General features: G+C 36.9%; 1 long non-coding RNA gene and 5 other non-coding genes across 6 annotated transcripts in view; all 6 read right to left on the bottom strand.

The window, feature by feature from the left end:
- Positions 1–4,472: 4,472 nt before the first annotated feature.
- On the bottom strand, positions 4,473–4,528 carry MIR7395 (microRNA mir-7395). Its single transcript, NR_127696.1, has one exon. It is a non-coding gene; the product is annotated as a microRNA mir-7395 (primary transcript).
- A 494-nt stretch (positions 4,529–5,022) lies between these two features.
- On the bottom strand, positions 5,023–5,076 carry MIR7394A (microRNA mir-7394a). Its single transcript, NR_127695.1, has one exon. It is a non-coding gene; the product is annotated as a microRNA mir-7394a (primary transcript).
- A 4,326-nt stretch (positions 5,077–9,402) lies between these two features.
- Positions 9,403–9,459, bottom strand: MIR7392-2 (microRNA mir-7392-2). The gene has a single exon (NR_127693.1). It is a non-coding gene; the product is annotated as a microRNA mir-7392-2 (primary transcript).
- Positions 9,460–12,232: 2,773 nt separating this feature from the next.
- MIR7393 (microRNA mir-7393) lies at positions 12,233–12,284 on the bottom strand. Its single transcript, NR_127694.1, has one exon. It is a non-coding gene; the product is annotated as a microRNA mir-7393 (primary transcript).
- A 3,928-nt stretch (positions 12,285–16,212) lies between these two features.
- LOC130456132 (uncharacterized) overlaps positions 16,213–19,504 on the bottom strand; it is a 256,997-nt gene continuing 253,705 nt past the window's right edge. Inside the window, exon 4 of the long non-coding RNA XR_008914641.1 lies at positions 16,213–18,613. This is a non-coding gene — a long non-coding RNA (uncharacterized LOC130456132). The remainder of the gene's footprint in view (positions 18,614–19,504) is intronic.
- MIR7392-1 (microRNA mir-7392-1) lies at positions 18,360–18,416 on the bottom strand. Its single transcript, NR_127692.1, has one exon. It is a non-coding gene; the product is annotated as a microRNA mir-7392-1 (primary transcript).

Below are 19,504 nucleotides of genomic sequence, written 5' to 3' on the forward strand. Positions count from 1 at the left end.
ATCATGAAGATAATTGAGGTGCCACGGAAGAAGCTGAAGTGCTTTAGAATTTCAGTGTAAGTCTCAATTCTTATCAAACATTGATGCCCTCAGAAATCCAGTCTCATGCTCAAATTTCTCTGTGTGTCAGCACCCACTGAAAAACAGAGATTTGGGATATATATTTGGAATGTCATGGATGTACTCTTACCACCCAACTAGAGCACATTCATGAGTTCAAGTGAAATGTATTTCAACGAACAGTATATTAAAAAGTGACAAGAAAAAGACTATCCCAGCACCATTAGGAATATCTATGTAGGAAGATGCAACATGAGACTGGGGACAAAGTACATACAGAGAGCTAATAATTATGTCCAATACACTGGGAACCTACATGTATGGGTCTTATTTAGGGGTACACATCACCAAAACAAGCGGGCACTGAAGAAAATTTATTTCTAATGCCAGAGGTTTCCTTTAGGGATCTCATCTCTGCTCTGCAGCACAACAGTGATCTATGCTAATACATTTTGCTGATCTCATGATCCCATAGCTCCTACTGTAAAGCTTTTCAGGTTCCTTTCTTTGTTAACTATGGTGCCTAAAACACTCTCCCTTCAAAAGGGCAGCATAGAAACTACTATGTTACTAAGCATCCTCCTCAGTCCAGAAAGGTGACAGGTAGGATGTCTCCATACAAAAATGCCAGTTGTTCTTTGGATGACCTCTTCCTAGTAAGCCCCTTTGAGCATCCTCTTTTTACAGTCACCTGTTGGTATTCTTTCCTCCATCTGCTAAGGAAAATTGGCTAGAAAGTGTTTCCTGAATAAGAGTAAAATAACAGCTCCTTTGCTCCATAGTTCCCAGCTGGGACATGCAAGCAACAGATAGTCATTTTTCCCTGGGTCTGATTCTTAATAGATATGTAAAATAGAACAAGTAACCTAATATCTCTAAGATAAATTTTCTTTATTAACAATCAAAAAAATGTTTGCTCAAAATCCCTAGTAGTAAGAAGAAGGTAAATTAAACTAGCTTGTAGGCTTGTGGGTGACATTTCCAAATGGCAAAACCGTAAAGGAAGGAAATAATCAATGTGAGCAGGAACAATGGAAACAGAAGCACAATAATATGCAAAGGGTGAACTAGTGACTTGGTCTAACCATTCTGGAAAACAATAGAGAATTTGATAAGTCATTATGCTGGGTCATTATGCTGGTGCCAGTGAAACTATTACTGGTTATATTCCTCAAAGACATTAAAGACAGTGGGAAAGAACTAGCATATAAAACAATATTTGTGCCAGACTTTAGGATTTTAGCAAAATATTGGAAACAAAGCAGGTTCCCATTCAAAGGGGAATGGGTGAAGAAACTGTGCTATATAAATTAATGAATATTATCCCTTAAGAAATAATGAATATTAGAAATTTAGAGACACAGAGGAAAATTTGGATAAAGTGAATAAAGTCAAGAAAACCAAATTCTTATTGCCAACAACACACACTACAGCAGTGCTGAAAAGTAGACAAAAGTTTTGGGGGCAGCTGGGTGGCTCAGGGGATTGAGAGCTAGGTCTGGAGATCCTGGGTTCAAATATGGACTCAGAAAATTTCTAGCTGTGTGACCCTGGGCAGGTCACATAACCCCATTGCCTAATTTGTACTGCTCTTCTACCTTGGAACCAATATACAGTATTGATTCTAAGATAGAAGGTTAAGGGATTTAAAAATGTTTGAATATAGTCTAGTCATAGCCAAAGGCTATGGTAGCTAACTTATGGCACATATGCCAAAGGGGGGGGGGCAGTCAGAGCCCTCTCTATGAGCATTACTCCTGTCAACACAGCACAGAGTTACCTGGAGTTCATTACTAAAAAGCCAGAGGGATGTGGGGCCAGGCTGCTTTCCATGGCCGCCTGAGGAAATTTCTCCCATCACCCGCCTCGCTAAAAGGTTTGCCATTGCTATGCAAAGGTAAATGATAATTAAAAATGCTCTCTTCTCATTACATATATATATATATGTAGTATATATGGTTAAGAAGAGGGTACTATAGATGCTGTATATAAATATAACCATACGCTGTACCTGATATTTCCTGGCCCTAAATAAAAAAATCATTGAAATACAAATGTCAGTGCATCTGATATTTGAATATTTTCCATACATCTATGCAAAAAGAACCTTACCATGACTGCAGTACACTTGCCGCTTCTGAAAACACCTCTTAGATTCATATCACTCTTTAGTGAACCCTATCAGTAAAAATTATTTTAAAAATTAGTAAAAAACAAAAGGCAGATAATAATCAAAGAGCATAGCCAATACAGTGACATCATATTATCCTAGTACTTCAAAAGCACAAAGGGAAATATTGGCTGACAGCATGTTTATGTTACATATCAGAAACATGTAAGAGGGGCACACATGTGGCTACGAAAACAGATCTTTTATGGAATAGAAATGCCAATGACTTCTGGTGATATCATCTCTCCAGTGGCTATGAAAACTTAATTTTCCACCAAGAAACTCTGCTAGTTTGATTATGACTGGTTTTCTTTTTATTCAAGCAGCCATAACCCCTCTTCCTCAGTTTTCAGCTGTATTTAGGTTAGTACACCTACCCATTGTCTCTGTAGATGTGTATATTTTTTGAAGTCATGTCCTAGCCCTTGTGGTTTCTATAATAAAAGTATAGGGATCAGAAAGCATTAGAGGGATATAGGAATAATAGCTCCTTTACTGCATATTTCTCAGCTGAGGACAGGCATGCAATACTGTGCAGAATGGTCCCTTGGAAAAAATATATCCATTATTTGGACTGTTGGTTGTATTGAACGCAAAAGTACTAACCGCGAAAGCTCACCCCAAACAAATGTATCTTGGGGTTAGAAATTCCTTGCATGTAGTGTTTACTTCTTTGCCTATCTCACTGTCAAAATCCTAAACAAACTGGTCTAAAAATTAATCAAAGCCACAAGTAAAATGCAAAAGGGTGATAAGGCTTGAGCTCTGTACTCCATTAAACCACATTTCTACTTTTATTACATTTCATTATATTTCTCTCCCAGCAGCATGATAACCTGGTTTTTTGTATACATTCTGGGTTGTGCAAAAACTTGATTTCTTCTTACACATGTATAAACCTTGAGGGAGACCACATACTTTAATGAAAAAAGCTGAAGCCTTAGCATCTAAATCTCGGGCTCTGTATCTTTCATAGGACTTTTTCTAGCTCTATAAATGTGTTCAACTCACTTCCTGTTTCTGTGTTGCCTTCAAATCTTAGCTTAAAATCTCACTTCTTTGCAAGGAGCATTTGCCAATCCTCCTTCACGTTAGTATCATCTGTCAATTATTGCCAATTAGTACTGTCTATCTCTGGTTTGGAAATAGTTCTTTGCATGTTGTCTCCCTCATTAGATGGTGAGTTCCTTGAGAGCAGAGACTGCATTTTTACTTTCTTTGTATGCCCGACACTTAACACCTAACAAACACTTAAGAAATGCTCATTGACTGACTATACCAGTTTCCTGCCAGAGATCACACACAACTAATCAAAATCCAAGAAATAAATGCAAAATAATTAAAACAAATTAAGGAAAGGAAGGAATGCAGGTACACACAAAGAAAGGAGACATACAAGAAATACTGATGACCAGCGAATTAGTACAAAGAAATGTAGACAAGACAAGAAATAGAATTTCTGTTCAGTTCAAAAGGGGAGAAATATGTTATTAGGGAATACATGTATCTGGGCAACTGAACTCTTCTGGGAGGGTCATTAGTATTGTCTGCGAATGTACTTACCTCAAAGAACTGATCCTAAAGAACTAATAATGATCAACACTTACCTCCTCTCTTAAAAAGGGAGTGGGGGGCAGATGATGAAGGCTTGACCATTCACAACAACCTCCTGCATGGCTAGGTTCCATGGGAATTCATTTCATTAGCAAAACAAAAGGCAATAAGAAAAAATAAAAAGAATTTCTCCTTTAGGAGGTTTATCTATATATAATCAAATAAAAGCAGAATTAAGAAAATGATCCATATGATTCAATGAAAATGATCTCATCATATATTCCCGAATTAACAGATATTTCAGGAAAAATCATGATTCATAGAAAAGATGATATGAAATGATTCACTTCTTTAAATTCAGTATATAGCCCCTAGGATGCCTTGCTCTCCAAAGTGAGACTACAGAAGAAGTATCTGAGGTTCAAATAAATCCCAAAAATTATGACTCCAAAGCTGTTACAATGGCTATGACGGTCAACCACAAGACATATAAGATTAAGCATAAGGCATTTAATCAAGTAGCCTAGCAAATAAAATGATAACAGAAGATTCCCACAGCATTCCATATGTCCATTTGGCATGTTTAAAGTACCACCAGTAAAGGGCACACAGTAATCCATCATGTGTGAATGGAGAACATTGATGAAACAGCAGTGTCCAGAGAATTAGTACAAACAGATATATACCAGGAACACATATACCCTGGTCATATGTGGAGGAATATGTTACCGGAGTATAGGTGTACCTGGGAAAACCCATTTATGATGCTCCAAGACTGGGAGGTCCTCTACTTATGCTAAGTTTCTGCAGTGATTTAAAACAGTTATATTCCAATCAGAAAATGCCATTGAATAATACTATCATATTCCTGAAATTATGAATATTATTGTCTAGAAATCATGGTCTATTAAAGGAAAAATGACTACCTCAGTTTTGTGTTGCCTTCCATTTATGTAACCTTGGGGAGATACCCCTCTTGTGAGTCCAGAAAAGCATTGCCATGTTAAAAGGACTCTTTGGGTCAGAACCCATCGAAAAAACGTGACTTAGAAGCTGTCTCTGAGAAATTTATTTTTACCAGGCAACCAGAGAACATATTCATTCAAACAAAAGGTATTTAATCAATAGCAGTGGAAGCGAAGTAATATTAAAATATTTTCACACACTTTTCCTACCAATTAATAAGCTGTATGTAGAGATGGGAATATGTAAATGTGGAGACATAGGTATACACCAGGAATACGTGTGACTAGGTTACATGTAGAGAAACACATGTAACATGGACACACATATAGCTGAGGCAACAGAACTCTGATGCTGAAGGACTTGGTGATGCCATCTAATTGTCAGAGATCATATCTCAGTTGTCGAATAAATTCGTTCTGCAACAAAACAACCCTAAACAACCAGTTATATCATGTATAGTCACCAGTCCACATACTCATTGTCTTCAAGTACTTAGATGCTTTTTCTGCATAAGATGCACTATAGCCACTACTCCTACAGTGAAGGAATTGTAACTATAGAGAGGCATGCTAGACCATTAATGCACAGCTTCTAATTGACTGAAGGGAAGTAACAGTTAGGCAGAATAGATTCAAACCAAATCATTAAGTGTATTATAAAGACTAACAAAATTTAGCAAAGAAAGCAAGTCCTTTTTGTAAACCATTACCTGACTTCAGGACAGAAATTCCTTGTAAGTCCTTGTGGTATGCCACAAACAAGTCCAAGACGGAGGGAAAGATGATCAACTTACAAAAATATTCAAAGAACTTTAATAATAGTGAACAGCTGGAAAGAAAGAAGTGGTACATTTGTGACAGGTGAATTAATGACATATCATTGTGCCTTAAGACACAATGAAAAATTGAGGAAAAAAATGGAAAAAAGCAGATCATTTGACATAAAAAGAAAAGTGTAAGAAACAAAAGAATCACATACATTATGACTATAACAAACTAAAATAAATCAATGCTAAAAGTGACTGATAACCAATATTAGGCCTACAGAAGTAATAATAAATAACTTCCATCCATTGAGTAAAAAGGTGAGATGACAGATGCTAACTGTCTGATCAGATGCAGTTACCCTGCTGTTTGGCTCTTCTTTCTAGCATGGGAAGATTCATTAATGAAGGGCAGGTTTCAAGGGAAATGACTAATTGGGAAAACCAAAGACAAAACATAAACAAAAAGAACCTTTGTAAAAAGGTGATATATCTACAGAGTCACTGACCCACAAATTTCACAAAGGACAATTATATTGTTTACCTGAAATAAGAGGCATTCTAAGTATCAAATCCTGATCCTTGGAAGCACAAATGAAAATTATACAAGTCCTCTGGGAACACATAGCCTGAAAGGGATCTCAGTGATACTTAGGGCTTGGGAAAAACACCACAAGGGTCAGTGCATTCTGGGTTGATCAGTCAGTGAAGTATATCTCAGAAGCAGGCAATGATGAGTTTGTTTTTGCCAAGCTGTCAGTAAATACACATTAAACAAAATATATTTACTAAAACAACACATCAAATTAAGTGAAAATAAAAGTTGACCCCTCTGGATCCCAAAAGCAAAGGAGTTATATTTGAGTATCAAATATCATCAAAACAATATGGTGTTGGCTAAGAGAAAGGAGGGAGGATCATTGGAATAGATTTGGAGTAAATGACCTCAACAAGATAGTGTAACCCAAAGACCCCCAACTTTTGGGACAATAACTCACTAACAAAAACTGCGGAGAAAATAGGAAAATAGCATGGGAAAAATTAGGTTTAGATCAACATCTTACACCCTATACCAAGATAAATTAAAAATAGGTAAATGACTTAAATATAAAGAGTGAAATCATAAATAAATTAAGTGAACACAGAAGAGTATACCTGTCAGATCTGTGGGAAAGGAAGGAACTAAAACCAAGCAAGTGATAGAGAAAATTTACAAAATGTAAAATGAATGACTATGATTATATCAAATTAAAAAGTTTTGTGCAGACAAAACCCATGCAACCAAAATTAAAAGGAAAGCAAAAAACTGGGAGAATATTATTTTAACAAAACTCTGTGATAAAGTTTTAATTTCCCAGATATATAAAGAAGTAAGTCAAATTTACAAAAAATCCAGTTATTCCCCAATCAACAAAAGGTCAAGGGGCATGAAAATGCAGTTTTTACATGAAGAAATCAAAACTATCAATAGGCGTATGAAAAAGTGTTCTAAATCCCTCGTGATTAGAGAAATGCAAATTAAATTAACTCTGAGGTACCAACTGACATCAGCAGATTAGTCAATATGATAGCAAAGGAAATTATTAAATATTGGAGGGAATGTGGCAAAATTGGGCCACTAATTCATTTTTGGTGGAGTTGTGAATTGATTCAACCCTTCTGGAAGGCAATTTGGATCTATGCCCAAAAGGCTTTAAATAACTCACTGCCCTTTGATCCTGTCATATCACTGCTGGGTTTGTACCCCAATTAGATAACAGGGAAAAATACGTGCACAAAAATATTTATAGCTGTAAGGGCCAGAATGAAAGGAGTTACTATCAAAGGTTGGACTAGATTATTTATGAATGGGGTCACCAGGAATTTTAATCAATTCCAAAATGATTTTTAAGCAATTTATTTATAAAAGAGAAAAAGAGAGAAAGTAAGAAAATCAGAGAGAGTATAGGGTAAGATATCTAACCTACACACTAAGCATTTTGCTCTGACCCCTGGCCCAGCCCAAGCAGGGCTAATTAGTCATTAACCAGGGTAAGGGTTAAAATTATGGTTGAGACTGAATGTAATAATTATATTTGGTCACCAAGGAATTTATTTTTGAAATCCTAATGAAACACCCAAACTCAGCTGGAAATTTTATGGTGATTTAATTACAACAGGAGGAAGAAAATATTAGAGGGAGAGAAGGAAAGGAGTTTAACTCAGCTCAGGCTGAGACAAAGCGGGAATTTAAGGCCCTGAAGAGCCAAGGCAGAGAAGGGAGTCAGTCCTTATCACTTATGTGACCCATTAGAAGGAAAGCTGTCTGCAGGGCTCCTCCAAGCTTGAGCTCCAGGATCGAACTGAACTCTAGTCCTCTCCACAGGAAGTCACGAGAACTCTAGAGGCTGTTCTCTACCTCACTTCCTGCATCTTACATGTGCCAATGGCGGCTCAAGCTTAACTTAGGACAGCCCAGAGGACTGTCCTTTTTCTTTGCACATGTCTGTTGAAGGCCATTTTCTCAGATAATTAAATTTTGAATTTGATGCAGACTTTCCTAATCTTGTTAAACTAAGAAGAGTGGAGAATGCAGACCTGATTCTGTTATTCCAAGTATATCCATTGTTACTGATCAGGAAATAGCTAAATCACATCTTCTAAAGAATAGTCTGATTAGGGTGGAATAGTTTAAAAATTCACACCAGAGGGGTCCAGCTTTGAGCTGAGGACCTGGGGATCCAGGAAGCCTCTATCCAGAGGGTAAACCTCTCCTGAGGCTAGTCCCTTCAGAAAATCCAGGAAAGGAGTCAGCCTTTTTTACTCACCCCATCTGGTAGTTTTAAGGATAATAGAAGCATTCTGAGGTGCTCAGTCAGAGCTCTCCAAGGTCAAGTTGAAGACAAAAGATCTAAAGAATTCTTCACAGGAAGTTCTTGGTATTTTTAAAGACCATGTCTTTTTGTCATTTCCTGTGACTTCCTTCAACTTTACATGTACTAATTACAGCTAAAGCTTTGCTTAGGACTGCCCAGGGGACAGTCAGTTGATTCAGATTCATCACCCACTGTCACACACATAGGTCACAGATGTCTCCAACTCAAGTGTAAGTGAGGTGTATTTGCTTCTGTTGATTAAATGTAAAAATGGTCAGAAGAGAATTAATTTAAGCTTCACATAGAAATGCTCTTGGTGGTGGCAAAAATTTGGAAAATCAGGACATGTCCATTGATTGGGGAATGGCTGAACAAATTATGGTATCTAATGGTGATGGACTATTATTGTACTGAAAGGAATGATGAACTGGAGGAATTCCATGTGAACTGGAATGACCTTCAGGAATTGATGCAGAGTGAAAGGAGCAGAACCACGAGAACACTGTACACAGAGATTGACATATTATGGCACAATCAAATGTAATGGACTTTTCTATTAGCAGCAATGAAATGATCCAGGACAATTCTGAGGAACATATAAGAAAAAACACTATCCACATCCAGAGAAAGAACTGTGGGAGCAGAAATGCAGGGAAAAAAAACAAATGACTGATCACATGGTTTGATGGGGATATGATTAGGAATATTGACTTTAAATGATCATCTGAGTGCAAATAATAATAGGGAGATAAGTTTTGAACAATGATAAATGTAAAGTCCAGTGGAATTTCTCGTCAGCTCTGGGAGGGGATTAGGGAGAAAGGGAGGGAAAGAACATGAATCAAGTAACCATGGAAAAATATTCTAAATTAATAAATTAAATTTAAAAGTGAAAATAATAATAAAAGTAATAGTACTACTTACAGGGATGCAGACCCAGGTAGAGTGTTGTTTGTGTCCAGTGTACACTTGTTGAGGAGGTGTGTCCAGGAAACACTTGAGGATAATCAACTTGTGCAAAGAAGTATACACCAGGAACGAGTATGTCATGGTTACTATTTTTACTAACACGTAACCAAGGTATACTCGTACCAGGGGCAACTTCCTACTTGGATACTTCAGAATTGCCTCTGGAGACGTTAGCTCTCTGCAAGGCAGCATCACTTCTTGACTCTCCACACAGAAAATACCATTGACCATCACTCTGCAACTAGCTTTTGGTCTCCACGTCTACAAGGTCATCTGCTTTCCTTCTTGCTTCATATCAGCTAGTGTAAAGCAAAATCACCTGGATAAGGGCAAGAAAAAATAGTTTCATTATTCCACAGCTTTCAAGGGAGCCAAGGTAAGAAAAATCCAGGCAAGGTTCTGCCACCAAAAGAGTAAATCTGTTCTTTCTGGACTTCCAATTTCTAAAACTGAATGTGCATACTTGTGCAAGAAAAATATCTGAATGAGGGCTGAAACTCTCTTATGTGCATAATATAACTTCTACCGCTTTCTCTGCTTTCAAAACTCATTTCAGGAAACCCACATGCAGTTTATGGACACTGAGAACACATACATGCTGCCACACTATTAACATCATTTCTGAAAAGAAACAAATTAAGGAAGACTTATTCAAGTAAGAGAAGGTGATGTCTTTTCTCAAAACAATAGTCCATGCTGACAGCTCTCTTGTGTTTATGAATCAGACACACAATAAAAAATACCCATTCACTTCTTTTGTTTTTTTTTCCTGTAATTTAAGGACACAAACTCATGGTTTCCCTATGTGTTTATAAGTGTTGTTGGAAGAGGCATCTGTGGTATGTAGGCACAAACACTGACTTGAGATTCAAAAGAATTGAATTGGGTCCTGGATTTGATGCTTTATCGTTTTGAAAATCAGAACAAGTCCAATAACACCTCCTGTGGAATAATCATAAAAAAATTGTTAGAAGAACTAAAAGGCTAACGAAATTGAAAAGCTGTACTGAAACTGAAAGCATTATGTGGCAAAAGAAGAAAGACCCAATGTGGGAAGGTACCAAGGGAACAAAAGAGGTGAAATACACAAAAGACATAATTCTGAAATGGTTTATTTATTTCTGTAAAATAATTCATAACCCTAGAAAAATAAACTCAGAAATCTTCCTACAGGATATAAGCCCCAAGTATATCAAACGAAGAGGGAAAGATCATGTATAATCAAAAATATTTTAAGTCGTACTTGTAAAAAAGTGAAATCCTAGAAACTGAGAGCTTGTGGCTTTAGGTAAAGTTTAACCAAATTTTGCTAAAAAAATTAATGATAAAATCATTGCAGCTGAAGAAAACATGAAAAATGCAGAAAAACTAGAGATAACATGAATTATCTAATGCCAAGAAAAGAATAACAGAGCCAAGGTATTTGTATACATAAAAACTCCAGCAATGTAACATAAAACAATGCTAAAAGTGACTGATGATGGGGCAGTTGGTGGCTCAGTGGATGTAAAGTCATGCCTAGAGTTGGGAGGTCTGGGTTCAAATATGACCACTGGCACTTCCTTACTAGGTGACCCTGGGCAAGTCACATAACCCTCATTGCCTACCCTTACCCTTGTTCTGCCATTACTAGATATTTAGAATCAATTCTAAGACAGAAGGTAAGGTGTTTGCTTATTTTTTAAGTGGCTGATGCTCAATCTTGGTCAGAGAATAATGAAAAACTTAAACGGGTAGTACCACAGATGCTATTTTGATAGTATTGTTATTGTTCATTTTTTTTAAACCATTACCTTCAATCTTAGAAACCATACTGTGCATTGATTCCAAGGTAGAAGAGTGGTAAGGGCTAGACAACAGGGGTCAAGTGACTTGCTCAGGGTCACAAAGCTAGGAAATGTTTGAGGCCAAGTTCAGTCATTTACACTCATATCTGACTCTAAGTGAACCCAATCGGGGTTTTCTTAGCAAAAATGCCAGAGTGGTTTGTGGTCTTCTTTTCTAATTCATTTTCCAAATGATAAAACTGATGTAGACAGGTGACTAGTTCAGGGCCATATACCTCCCAAGTGTCTGAGGCTACATTTGAAATCAGGAAGAGGAGTCTACCTGACTTTACACCCAGAACTCTGTGCATTATGTCACCAATATGCTAATCAAATGCAGCTCGATCAGGTGCAAATAACCTACTCTGTGGCTTTCTTTTTTGCATGGGAAGATTCACTAGTAGGGGACAGGTCTCAAGGAAAATATCTTAGTGACAAAAACCAACAATAAAAAGAAAATTAAACCAAAAAATCAAGTTTCTCTCTCTCCTTTTCTCTACTTATGTGTGTACACCTGTGTTTTTGGTATGTTTATGAGTGTACACACAAATAAATAGAAAAGAAGTGAATTGAGGCAGTGGCCCATATAAATAACAAGAAAAACCAATGTCTGAGAATAACCATATATATTCATCTATCTGAGATTAGGGACATTTCAAGCTCCAAATAATGAATCGTGATACTTGGAAATACAAATAAAGATTCTTTGAGACACTTCTATTCATGTAGTCTCCAGGAAGTCTAAGGCTTTTCAAATCTACTGAAAATCCTAAGCATGCTTGGTTTTTCCCAACTCAAAACAATGGTTCAGGTGCTTTTTCTTTAACTAAGTAATAAGAGGACATATTACTTTAAAGAAAAGGTATTCAATCAAACCAAACCATAGAGCAAATAATCTGAAAATAAAAGTTTTCCCTCCTAACCATGTTCAAAAAAAGCAAAAGAGGTCTACTCATAGGGGAAACCATGACAAATATAGAGATTACATGTGCCCAAAGAATATTCATTGAAGAGTACTTACGTGAAATATCTGTGGCCACTGGATTTGTATAAAAAAGTATACACTAGGGACGGGTATACAAAGGTCACATGTAGGTAACCATGTGACCAAAATATACTCGTCCCCAGAGCATCTCAATTCAAGGGCTTCCCAACTGCCAAAGTCTTCTGTTCATGTCATCTGCAGGGAAGCATCATATGTGAATTTTCCACTCAGAAGTATTGATGATCTCATAACCACAGAGCTTCTCTCTCAATCCAGCTTCTATACTTCCTCTCTTCAAGGTCATTTGCTATATATCTAACCTCATATCTGCTGTGGGAGAGTTATTAGAAAAAGCCTTTCTAACTACAGGTCCTGTTTTCCATAATTATAGAGAATACAAATAAGCAAAAGTCAGACAGAGTTCTGCCATAAAAAAGTATAGGTCTATTCAATAGAATTCTTGTTTCTGGTACTTAAATCAAGTCCTTGCCCCAAAAAACTATCTGACAGGACTTGTTACATAGTCTCTAATTTCTGACATTAATTTGGTGCTTCTAAAATAACTTCTAGCAGCCTCAAAGGCAATCTAATCTACAGATGATAGGGATACACATTATTTGAATCCTAACATCTTCACTCCACTGATGAAGAAAATAATGTTAGGAAGGAATTGCTACAAGGAGAGAAAATGCCAATAGCTTTACCTTAATAATATCATACCTGGCCACATTGTTACTTTTGCTATATATGTTCTTTAGCAGTAATAGGATGAAAAAATTCCCAACACCACCCCACCCTTTAACCAGTGTGCAAAAGTGATTGGCTCTTTTCATGTGTCTAAGAGTTCATGGGAGCAACACCTATGACACAAAGCAAAGATCCAAGAAATCCTGGATCTGACACTACAAGGCTGTGGGAATGAGAACAAGTAACATAATATCATGATACTCAACTTTCTGTCACAAAAAAGGAGATGTAAATGAAAGGAATAAGAGTATGAAGAAGTCAAATTAAACCATCTTCAAAGCATATGTGGAGAAACTATTAAGTAGCAAAGATAATATTTGATGAAAAAATTCAGTGTGGGAGGAGAATTTGGTAAAAAATAAAACAGCAGGACTTCCGGTCAAGATGGCGGCTTAGAGAAAGCTAAAGTTCAGATCTCCAGAAACCCTTTCCGACAGATCTCAAACTATAAGCTCCTAAGGCGCCTAAATTCAAAACGATCAACAGCACAGACCCTGGGAATCCTCCTCCTGGACCTGGACCTGGATCAAAAGGTACGGCCCCCCTCAAAAGCCAGAACCCGAGATCACTCGGACCTAAACTACAAAACACTTGCCACACAACTAAAACTAGACTTGAGCAATTGGAAAAACATTAACTGCTCATGGGTAGGACGAGCCAATATAATAAAAATGACCGTCCTACCTAAACTTATTTATCTATTCAGTGACATACCCATGGAACTCCCAAAAAATTTCTTTACTGATTTGGAAAAAACCATAACAAAGTTCATTTGGAATAACAAAAGATCAAGGATATCCAGGGAAATAATGAAAAAAAAAAACACAAGTGAGGGGGGCCTTGCAGTCCCAGACCTCAAACTATATTACAAAGCATCAGTCATCAAAACAATTTGGTACTGGCTAAGAGACAGAAAGGAGGATCAGTGGAATAGACTGGGGGCAAGCGACCTCAGCCAGACAGTATACGATAAACCCAAGGATCCCAGGTTTTGGGACAACAATCCACTATTCGATAAAAACTGCTGGGAAAATTGGAAGACAGTGTGGGAGAGATTAGGAATAGAGCAACACCTCACACCCTACACCAAGATAAATTCAAAATGGGTGAAAGACTTAAACATAAAGAAGGAAACCATAAGTAAATTGGGTAAACACAGAACAGTATACATATCAGACCTTTGGGAGGGGAAAGACTTTAAAACCAAGCAAGACATAGAAAGAATCACAAAATGTAAAATAAATAATTTCGACTACATCAAATTAAAAGGCTTTTGTACAAACAAAACCAATGTAACTAAAATCAGAAGGAAAACAACAAATTGGGAAAAAATCTTCATAAAAACCTCTGACAAAGGTTTAATTACTCAAATTTATAAAGAGCTAAATCAATTGTACAAAAATTCAAGCCATTCCCCAATTGATAATTGGGCAAGGGACATGGATAGGCAGTTCTCAGATAAAGAAATCAAAACTATTAATAAGCACATGAAAAAGTGTTCTAAATCTCTTATAATCAGAGATATGCAAATCAAAACAACTCTGAGGTATCACCTCACACCTAGCAGATTGGCTAACATGACAGTTATGGAAAGTAATGAATGCTGGAGGGGATGTGGCAAAGTAGGGACATTAATTCATTGCTGGTGGAGTTGTGAACTGATCCAACCATTCTGGAGGGCAATTTGGAACTATGCACAAAGGGCGATAAAAGAATGTCTACCCTTTGATCCAGCCATAGCACTGCTGGGTCTGTACCCCAAAGAGATAATGGACCCAAAGACTTGTACAAAAATATTCATAGCTGCGCTCTTTGTGCTGGCCAAAAATTGGAAAACGAGGGGATGCCCATTAATTGGGGAATGGCTGAAAAAATTGTGGTATATGTTGGTGATGGAATATTATTGTGCAAAAAGGAATAATAAAGTGGAGGAATTCCATGGAGACTGGAACGACCTCCAGGAAGTGATGCAGAATGAGAGGAGCAGAACCAGGAGAACATTGTACACAGAGACAAACACACTGTGGTATAATCGAACGTAATGGACTTCTCCATTAGTGGCAGTGTAATGTCCCTGAGCAATCTGCAGGGATCTAGGAGTAAAAACACTATCCATAAGCAGAGGACAAACTGGGAGTAGAAACACCGAGGAAAAGCAACTGCCTGACTACAGCGGTTGAGGGGACATGACAGAGGAGAGACTCTAAACGAACACTCTAATGCAAATATTAACAACATGGCAATAGGTTCGAATCAAGAACACATGTGATGCCCAGTGGAATCATGCGTTGGCTACGGGGGGTGGAGGGGAGGAAAAGAAAATGATCTTTGTCTTTAATGAATAATGCTTGGAAATGATCGAATAAAATACTATAAAATTTAAAAAAAAAAGAAAAGTAGAGGACACATCCTTTTAAACAAAAATATATTAAGTAAAATAGTATGGCAAATTAAGTGACAATAAAAGATTGCCTTCCCAAAGTCCAAAGTATAAAGACTAAAATAATGAATACTGGTAAGAAAGAAGCGAAGAAATAGGAAGAAATCAAAATCACTGAATACTTGTCAAGGGAGTATTTCCAGGGAACAGGTTGGCCAGAGAATTTGAACAAAGAATACACTGGATTAAGGATGCTGAAGCTACATGAAGAGGACCATGTAACCAAGGAATATTTGTACCTGAGGAAACTCATTACTGATGCAGCTGAATTGCTGCTATTATCAAGGTTGTTCTCTCTTTAGAATGGTATCATATCTCAACTATTCCCTCAGATATCCTGTTGAGGTTATCTCTGCAACCAGCTTTTGGACTTGCTATCTTCATGGTCATTTGCTGCCTACTTTTGTCTCATGTTTACCAAGAATTGATGGCCAGAAAACTCCAGGAAAAGGTAAGATCATTTCTTCCAAAACCTCCTTGATTACTACAGGCAAGCAAAAGTCAAGCAGTTACCCACCAAAGGGTTAAAAGTCTATTCTTAAGACTTCTAATCTCTAGGACTTTAATGTAAATATCTGTCCAAGATAATGATCTGAACTAGGGTTAGACTTTTCTTGTAAGTTCTTTTTACAAATTTTTAAATTTTTTTTAAAAGGCAAGACTCTGGCCACTATACTAGAGACCTATCCATCCAACTTCACTACCAACATCTTCACTATAATGAAAGAAAAATTAACTATGGAAAACATAAAGTAAAAGAAGGTGACAATATCGTTTCCCTAAGTCAAACTAGCGGATATTGAACCTTTTGTAATATTAATCTATTAGAATCAGAATGAAAATATAATCAGCCCTCCCCCTCCCCCTCTTGCTCCATTTAAGCCAATGAGAAAACCTGCTGTCCCCTTACATGTGTGTAAGTCTTAATGGGAGATGCACTTGTGATAGACACAGAAAAAATAACCTACGAGTCGGAAGATTCTAATTTGAATCCTAAATTTGACACCATATAACTGTGTAAATGAGGTTAAGTCAAACAATATCTTGATACTTTTCTTCTGGACTAACCACAGGAAATATTGCTAAAAGGAAGAACAGCATAAGGAAGACAAATTAAAACAAAATCAAGACATATGTAGTGAAATTTCAAAATGGCAAACGTAAAAAACAGGGAAATATTCATATGAGAGGGAACTATGAAAAACAAGTATAGCAATATATTATTTGAAGTATTCTGGAAAACAATTTGCAAGTATGCAAGAAAAAGTAAATGTTCCATACCGTTTGACTTAGTGATGATCCCACTGTATACATACCTCAAGGAAAGTCATAGATATAGAGGAAGATCATTTACATACAAAAATATTCAAAGAAGTACTGTAATAATAACAAACATTAAAAAGAAAGAGGTGGTCCATTGCTTTGGGAATGGTAGAACAACCTGTGCCAGGTAAATCAATAGCATATCATTGTACCTTCAAACAGAATGAAAAATTGAGAAAAAAATGGAATAAAGAAGATCATTTGACTTATAAAAAGTATCAGAAACAAAAGAATCATATACATTATGACTACAACAAAGTAAAATAAATCAATGCTAAAAGTGACTGATGCCCAATATTGGGCCTACGGAAGTAATAATAAATAACTCGTCCATCTACTGAGTAAAAAGGTGAGATGATAGATGCTAATTATTTGATCAGATGCATTTACCCTGATGTTTGGCTCTTCTTTCTAGCATGGGAAGATTCATTAGTGAGGAGCAGGTTTCAAGGGAAATGACTAATTGGGAAAACCAAAGACAAAACTCAAACAAAAAAATCCTTTGTAAAAGGTGGCATATCTACAGTCAGTGATCCACAAAATTCACAAAGGACAGCTTTATTGTTTATCTGAAATAAGAGGCATTCTGGATACCAAATCATGATTCTTGGAAGCACAAATGAAAATTATACAAGCCCTTTGGGAACATATAGCTTGAAAGCTACCTTACTATAACTCAGGGCTTGGTCATTGAAGTATATCTCAGAAGCAGCCAATGATCAGTTTTGCCAAGCCATCAGTGAATACACATTAGATTAAACAAAATATATTTAGTTAAACAATATATCAAATTAAGTGAAAATAAATGTTGACCCCTCTGGATCATAGGAGTGATAGTTGAGTAATAATAATACCAATTACAGGGAAGCAGAGACACAGATAGAGTATTCTTTGTGTCCAGTGTATGCTTGTTGAATAGAGTTTATAACCCAAAGAGATAATAGGGAAAATAAGTGCACAAAAATATTTAAAGCCATGCTCTTTGTGGTGGCAAAAATTTGGAAAATCAGGACATGTCCATTGATTGGGGAATGGCTGAACAAATTATGGTATCTAATGTTGATGGACTATTATTGTGCTGAAAGAATGATGAACTGGAGGAATTCCATGTGAACTGGAACGACCTCCAGGAATGGATGCAGAGTGAAAGGAGCAAAACCAGGAGAACATTGTAGACAGAGGCTGATACACTATCACACAATCGAACATCATGGGATTTCTCTTATAGCAGCAATACAATGATCCAGGACAAATCTGAAGGACATATTAGAAAGAAGGCTATCCATATCCAGAGATGGAATTGTGGGAATAGAAACACAGGAAAAAAGACATATGATTGATCACATGGTTTTATGGGGATATGATTGGGGATAATTGACTTTAAATGATCACCTGAGTGCAAATAATAATAGGGAGATAGATTTTGAACAATGATAAATGTAAAGTCCAGTGGAATTTCTCGTCAGCTCTGGGAGGGGATTAGGGAGAAAGGGAGGGAAAGAACATGAATCAAGTAACCATGGAAAAATATTCTAAATTAATAAATTAAATTAAAAATGAAAATAATAGTAAAAGTAATAGTACTACTTACAGGGATGCAGACCCAGGTAGAGTGTTGTTTGTGTCCAGTGTACACTTGTTGAGGAGGTGTGTCCAGGGAACACTTGAGGATAATCAACTTGTGCAAAGAAGTATACACCAGGAACGAGTATGTCATGGTTACTATTTTTACTAACACGTAACCAAGGTATACTCGTACCAGGGGCAACTTCCTACTTGGATACTTCAAAATTGCCTCTGGAGACGTTAGCTCTCTGCAAGGCAGCATCACTTCTTGACTCTCCACACAGAAAATACCATTGACCATCACTCTGCAACTAGCTTCTGGTCTCCATGTCTACAAGGTCACCTGCTTTCCATCTTGCTTCACATCTGCTAGGGTAAAGCAAAATCACCTGGATAAGGGCAAGAAAAAATAGTTTCATTATTCCACAGAATTCCACAGAAGTTGAGGTAAGAAAAAATCAGGTAAGGTTCTGCCACATAAAAGGAATAATTCTATTCTTTGGATTTCTAATTTCTAATGCTGAATGTGAGTTCTTGTACAAGAAAAGTTTATGAACTAGGGTTAAAATTCCCTTGTCTGACTTAACACTTCTATGCCTTAAAAAAGTCATTTCAGCAAACCCAGAAATAATATTTGCATGTTAAAGCTGCACATTCCTCTTTAATACTACTACTTAACATCCTCAATGAGCTAGAGTGAGGTATACCTCCCAAGACTGAGAGACTCTGGAAAATTTATCCCTTGCTCTTAGAGCCATATTCTAAATTGATCAGTACCCTCATAAATTCTAAACTCTATCATATATTTGTATAAATATTGATGGAGTAGTACTTATGAATCTTTGGAAAAGCAGTGACCAAATAGTCTGAAAATCTGGTTTTGTATCCTGGATCAGGAACGTTAGAGGTGGGTACATTTATGCTATTCAAAAGTTCCTTTCTTAAAGCTGTTGGGGAAAAAGTATAAGGTGGAGCCAAGATGGCAGAGTAGAAGCAGGGAACCTTGAAACAACCATGATAATCCTATCGAAGCAATCTTTAAATAATGCCACAAAATGAATACAGGAGTGAAAGAACCAACAAGGAAGAAGAGTGAAACAACTTTCATAAGGAGAAAAACTTGATAGGTAGGCAGAGCCAATCTGGGGCACTAGGTTGAGAGGGGAGCCAGTAGAAAGGTATAGCAAAGAATAAGGAGGAAGTCCACAGCAAGGCCCACCCTTCCCACATGTACTGTTCTAAGTTCTGAACCTGAGCCCAATCCAACATCCAAACCCTGA

This window comes from Monodelphis domestica, chromosome X (genome assembly GCF_027887165.1).
Source record: "Monodelphis domestica isolate mMonDom1 chromosome X, mMonDom1.pri, whole genome shotgun sequence".
In the NCBI taxonomy this organism is placed as follows: Eukaryota; Metazoa; Chordata; class Mammalia; order Didelphimorphia; family Didelphidae; genus Monodelphis; species Monodelphis domestica.